Raw genomic sequence first — 5,975 nt, 5'->3', positions numbered from 1 at the left:
AGGGGGCGTGTCCTTTCCGGGCGGCTTGGGCCGGGAGGGTCCCTGTCAACTTGCTTCATTGAGCGGGTGGCGGTGAGGAAGTGTTGCGCTCCCTGTGGGGCGGGCTCCACCTGCCTGCGGTTAGATGGAGGATCACTTTGTTCCGAGAAATCCCGGGCGTGCGAAGGAGGATGTGAAACGGAACGACCCGTTTCTGTGCGGTCGGCTTTGTTTATTTGCCTCCTCACAAGACGCCTCCTGTCCCTGACGCCACCGAACCCCAAGGGGCGGCAAACGGCTGCTATGACCGCTGCGGCCAGACGGGGTCGCCAGCTCCGTACCCAACGGGCCGGCCCCGCAGCACCAGGGATCGCCTGCCCCAACCGGGTAGAAGGCATATTCCTCTTTCAGGTGACCTATCTTTGGGGTTTTTGACGAAAAGGCGCCGATAGATACGTTTTAAAGCCCACAGACACCGTAGTAATTAATTGACTCAATACTTGTCGAGCGCCTATTGCGTGCCCGGCGTGTGCTAGGCTTCGGCTGCAGCTCTGACCAGCCCAGACACCCACCAGGCAGCGTGCAGGGCACCACATGCTCTCCTCTGAAATACATACCCCTCGAGACTCGGCCGTATTGTCCGGATTGTCAAATGCCTTTATGGTAGGTCCATCAATTGAATAGCTTGTCAGTGGTGGAGGAAGAAACACGTGAAAATCATATAATCACTGTCTTATGGGAAGGAAAGGCCCTGATCAAAATAAAAGAAAGTTAATTACGGCTTTATCCCCAACAGCTGGCAGAGAGAGAGAACACAATACAGCTTGCAAAAAGATGCTCTCGGCCTGTGGCCTGAAAAAAAACTGATTTAATTCCATAATTTGGAGGCTTTCTGGGTTGGAAAAGCCAACTATTAACCTTGCCAGACATGGAACCCTATAAAAATAGGAGCTGAGAGGTGGTAGTAATAGGTATATGGTTCCAAGCCTTTCTTAAACTCTTCTAAACCAAACTGAGTGACAATTAAATTCTTCTAAATCTATTCAACAAAGAATATTTATTTATTTATTTATTTCACAAACAATAGATTAAAGGTAGGATCATCACTGCAGGCTTATTTCAAATTGCATCAAGGTAGGGCCATTAAACTAAGGTGGAAATGATATGGACAGGATACAGAGGCTAATACAGAAAAGACAAGATTTTTCAGGCTTAAAAACTGATTTGAGGTGCTGTAACCAGTTTGGCTCAGTGGATAGAGCGTCGGCCTGCGGACTGAAAGGTCCCAGGTTTGATTCCGGTCAAGGGCATGTACCTGGGTTGCGGGCACATACCCATTGGGGGGTGTGCAGGAGGCAGCTGATCGATGTTTCTCTCTCATCGATGTTTCTAACTCTCTATTCCTCTCCCTTCCTCTCTGTGAAAAATCAATAAAATATATTTTTTTTTAAAAACTGATTTGAGGCAAGCTCTTCGTCATGCCTACTCATACATGGAATTGCCTTCGAAGCACGTTTAAATGGATTTTACTGTTTGCTTTTATTTATCTAATCTGTTTTCTTTCTTTTCACGCCCTCCTTTGGATTACCTACTTTTAATTGTATTTTTCCCCAACAGTTAGATTTATTTGCTATACATTCTTTATTCTTTTAGTAGTGTTTCAGTTATTTGTTGCTGTGTCCTAACCACCTCAAAACTTCATGACTTAACTCCTATTTGCTCAAGATTCCAGATTCTTTGGCTCAAGAACGCAGTTAGGCCAGAGTGCATGAGCCACACATCTGTTCCATGATCCCTTGGGCTTCAACAGGGGTGGCTCAGATGGTTGGGGCTGGCTCAAGGAGGCCTGTGTGTCTTGGGCTGTTGGCTAGATTCCCTGGTTTTTCTCTACATGGCTTCTCCATGTGACTAACTTGGACTCCCTCACAGCATGGTAATTCCAGGATCTCGAGAGGGAGCATTCCAAGAGAACAAGCCTCAGTGTGCAGGCCTGTGCTTACTAATGTATCATTGGCCAAAGCAAGTCACATAGCCAAGAGCAGAGTCTGTGGCAAGAGGCCATGAATATTAGGAGGTGTGGTTCATTGGGGGGCCATTTAGATTAAGGACAGATCAACTTAATCCAATTAGGGATTAATTAAAAGTTTCTTCTAGGGTGTAGCTCTTTGGGATTCCAACTTAAAATCTTTCCCCCCTCCGGGTCCTGAGCTCAAAATTTTCACCCTCCACTCCCCACCCCCGGCCCTTGAGAACTTCACAACCTCTCTACTGCTGCTTTCAGGACGTCAATTGCCTTAGAAGGTAAAATGGCACCAGATTCTGGACTCATTCAACACTCTTAGATCTAGTCTCTTCCAACTACTAAAGTTTTAATGCTCCAAAATGTACCCTCCACAATGTCCACCTCAGATGGGACTCCTGGAAGACAATAGAATAGGAAGATCCTCTTACAGAACAGAACCAGGAACTGACATATTAACTGACCAAGGGCATGGATTCCTTGCTATACCAGTAATTATCCAGCAGGATTTGATATTTCTATGGGCCAGAGACCACTGTGTCTCCCATTTTGCCCTTTCTTGAATAGGAGTTTTACCAACATTCTGTTCTTGTCTATCCACCATTGCTTATTAGGAGTGTTGAGGCAGATAAATTTTCTTTAAATATTGGTTGCCAGATCCACACTCTTGATGGGAAGTACCCCACATCATCAGAACTTCTGGATTCTGGGCTTGAGCTCATTGCAGTAACTGGATGAGACTTTGAGATTGTTTCTCTTAGGGAGGGGATGAGTGTATTCCTTATATGAAACGAAAGGGCAGACACAGCTTGTTGCCCTTATCTATTAGAAATATCCTGATACTTTAAAAAAATGTTTTTATTGATTATTTTAGAGAGAGAGGAAGGGAAAGGGATAGAGAGAAACATCAACGAGAGAACATGGATTGGCTGCCTCCTGCACGCCTCCTACTGGGGATCAAGCCAGAACTCAGGCATGTGCCCTGACTGGGAATTGAAATGGTGACCTCTTGGTTCATGAGTCAATGCTCAACCACGGAGCCACACCAGCTGGACTATCCTGATACTTTTGTGGGGGATGGGAGGAAGGATGGCAATGAGCTTAGCTAAAAAAACTCATTTCATTAGATCCCATACTGATATGGGTGGCCATGGGATATATTTCTAGACATATGGTGAAGATTTCTAGAAAAAAAACATTTTTTCTTAATATGTCTACTAACCACCTCAAAACTCCATTTTATACCCTTTTTTTCCTTCTAGAATGAGGGTGGAGGTGGACCTCATGACAAAAATGAAAATGAACATGATGTGGAAAATATGAAGATGGAATCTGCAAGATAGGGATGCTGAGCAGAAAGATAAGAGTTTGAGTCACTCGACATCTTGAAGCTGCTGCAGCAGTTCTAGACTGGCTACATCTGGAATTACTTTTATGCCTGAAAAACCCCAATTTGGTTTTCTGTTATGTGTAGCTAAAAATTTTCTCAGCTAATACATAAGCTATCATGTTGTCTTCCAACTATTCTTCCTGCTTGCAGGCTCTACCAGTTGGATAGTAATACGATATAGCATGTGAGAGATATAAAAGCTGTCACAAAGCAATACATCAACTCGTATAGCACTTTTTGCCAATTCTACACTTATACCAAATTATATGATTAAGAAACATGTTTATTAAAGAAAAAAATAGAAAGTAGAGAGGAGACCAAAGAATCTAAAGTCCCATTTTAACATTTTGCTATAGTTCCATCTTGTTTTATCTAAAGATTTTTTTCTATTGTAACCTCACTGTATATTCATATTTAACTTAACACTATATGATAACTTGCTTTTCATGTTAACACGTCTTTTAAACAAATAGCTGTTGAATATTCCAAATAAATATAAACAAGTTTTACTTAACTGGTTCCTTATCATTGAAATTATCAATTCACTTTTTTAAAAAAATGTTTGTATTGATTTTTAGAGAAAGAGGAAGGGAGAGGGATAGAAACATTATGAGAGAGAAACATCATCAATTGGCTGCCTCCTGCATGCCCCCCATTGGGGGTCAAGCCCGAAACCCCGGGCATGTGCCCTGATTGGGAATTGAACTGGTGACCTTTTGGTTCCTGGTCAACACTCAACTGCTGAGCCACACTGGCCGAGCTATCAATTCACTTTTTAAAAAATCATGTTTTCAATGAGTATCTAATACATTTAAGTCACTGGATTAAATATTGTAAGTACTCATACATGAATAACTGCCTCCTCTCTGAATGCTCTTCAAAACTTCAAAAGGTACACATATATACATGCAACATACAGTATATAGCATATGCATGTGTATACTTTCTATATGTGGCCCAAAGCCATTTAATATTCTTAAAATATGCTTATAGGACTGAAATATTCTAATTTCCTTTGCACATATTTCCTTTGTCACTTTCTGTTTTCCTTGTCTGCTGGATTTGCCTTAGCATTACTGGTCAGTAGAGTACTCCCAATGAACAACTTATTAATGTAAATGCCAAGACTACATACTTGAAATTTCAAGTGACTCAAGACCTCCCGTTTCCCTGCTCATGGACAGAGTACGTGCTATAAAGTACAAGTATCAATATCAGTTGCTTTCTGTTTTCGTAATTATTAGTAATAGTTATTTCCCCAACATCCTTCTGGTGCAAAGATAATCATTTCTGGTTAGTGTACCAAGAAGGAAACAGTAACTAACGTGACTCAGCGAGCACAGTGAAAGACATGAGATTTGAAAACAGAGGCCTTGGCTCTCAGCAATGCTGTACTGAGATTACATGGAGAATGCAGCCACACTGCATAAATGGCAGACTGACAATTCCTTATCTATGAGTGCCAAGTCCAAGCTATAATGTTTCCTGATGATGTATAAGGACAACTTATTCTTCAACTCAACAGAAGTTTATATGTGCATGTATCTAATATATCCAAAGTAAAGGAAAAGTCCAACTGTTATTATTTAGACAACTGAATGACTTGTTTTTAAACATTCTATTAATGAAAATTTTGTCTTGATGCTGTTACTATTGGGCCAACTCTAGGGACTTATTTAAACAAAGATTTCCTATTTCCTGGAAAGGGAGTTCTGTAGTTTTGGGATTCTAGGGCAAGAAAAGATTTGGCTGAATGTATTCACATCAAGTGGATTTTAAATATGGTGTTTATGGGAGAAGATTGGAAAGTGCTGCTAGAGAATATGTCAGAGCAACAAAAGGTAGAGAATTTATTTAATCAGCATGAATTAAGGGTGAATTAATAAAATGCTCAGGGCTGGTAGTGAGCCTGACATGAAATACTTTGATAAATGTAAACTTCAGATTCATGTTTTCATCAAGTGATAGAATATTCACTTTGCAGACCATTTCTGGGTTTTAAAAATATTTCTCAGTTATAACCACTTCTCTCATGAAACTCACTTCTCTCTGCCTCTGCTGAGGCAACAAGGTGCCTCTGTCTGGAAAAGATGAGGGTACAAGGCCTACTGGAAAATAAACAGGTAAAATATGAGTAGGATGGGTTCTAAAATGCATATGCCAGTTCACAAACTAAAGATGCTTCTTGACTTATGATGGGGTTATATCCTGATATAAGCTGAAAAAGTAAGTCAAAAGTACACTTAATACCCCTAATCTACCAAACATCATAGCTTATCCTGGCCTAACTTAACGTGCTCAGAACACTTACATTACCCTACTGTAGGGCAAAATCATCTCATTGCTGCTGTCCAGCACCATGAGAGAGTATTGTACTGTGCCGAGCCAGCTCAGCCAAGGGTTCGAAAGCCTGAGTGAGGGCAGCGAAAGGATGAAGAAATGACAAAGAGAATAAGCTGGGTCTAGGTGGATCTTCCTGTGCCTGGCTGAGGCCACAGAGAGATCCAGAGGCAAGCTGAGCCTTTATTTTATAGCCAGAGGTAAACAAGGTAGTGGTCACCATAGTTACAATGTTCTTATGAGTTT

The 5,975-nt window shown here is 41.5% G+C and overlaps 1 protein-coding gene and 1 long non-coding RNA gene across 2 annotated transcripts in view; one reads left to right on the top strand and one right to left on the bottom strand.

The window, feature by feature from the left end:
• TIPARP (TCDD-inducible poly(ADP-ribose) polymerase) overlaps positions 1 to 5,751 on the bottom strand; it is a 35,478-nt gene extending 29,727 nt beyond the window's left edge. The window contains exons 1-2 of the mRNA XM_014546237.1: positions 5,745 to 5,751; positions 360 to 366 (exon numbers count right to left, since the gene is read on the bottom strand). The gene's annotated coding sequence lies outside the window, so the exon portion shown is untranslated. The remainder of the gene's footprint in view (positions 1 to 359; positions 367 to 5,744) is intronic.
• Positions 363 to 3,603, top strand: LOC106727501. Its single transcript, XR_001363720.1, has 2 exons — positions 363 to 642; positions 3,262 to 3,603. It is a non-coding gene; the product is annotated as an uncharacterized LOC106727501 (long non-coding RNA).
• Positions 5,752 to 5,975: the final 224 nt, after the last annotated feature.

This window comes from Myotis brandtii, unplaced genomic scaffold (assembly GCF_000412655.1).
Source record: "Myotis brandtii unplaced genomic scaffold, ASM41265v1 scaffold436, whole genome shotgun sequence".
NCBI classification, from domain to species: Eukaryota; Metazoa; Chordata; class Mammalia; order Chiroptera; family Vespertilionidae; genus Myotis; species Myotis brandtii.
This window is presented reverse-complemented; position numbering and strand designations above follow the sequence as displayed.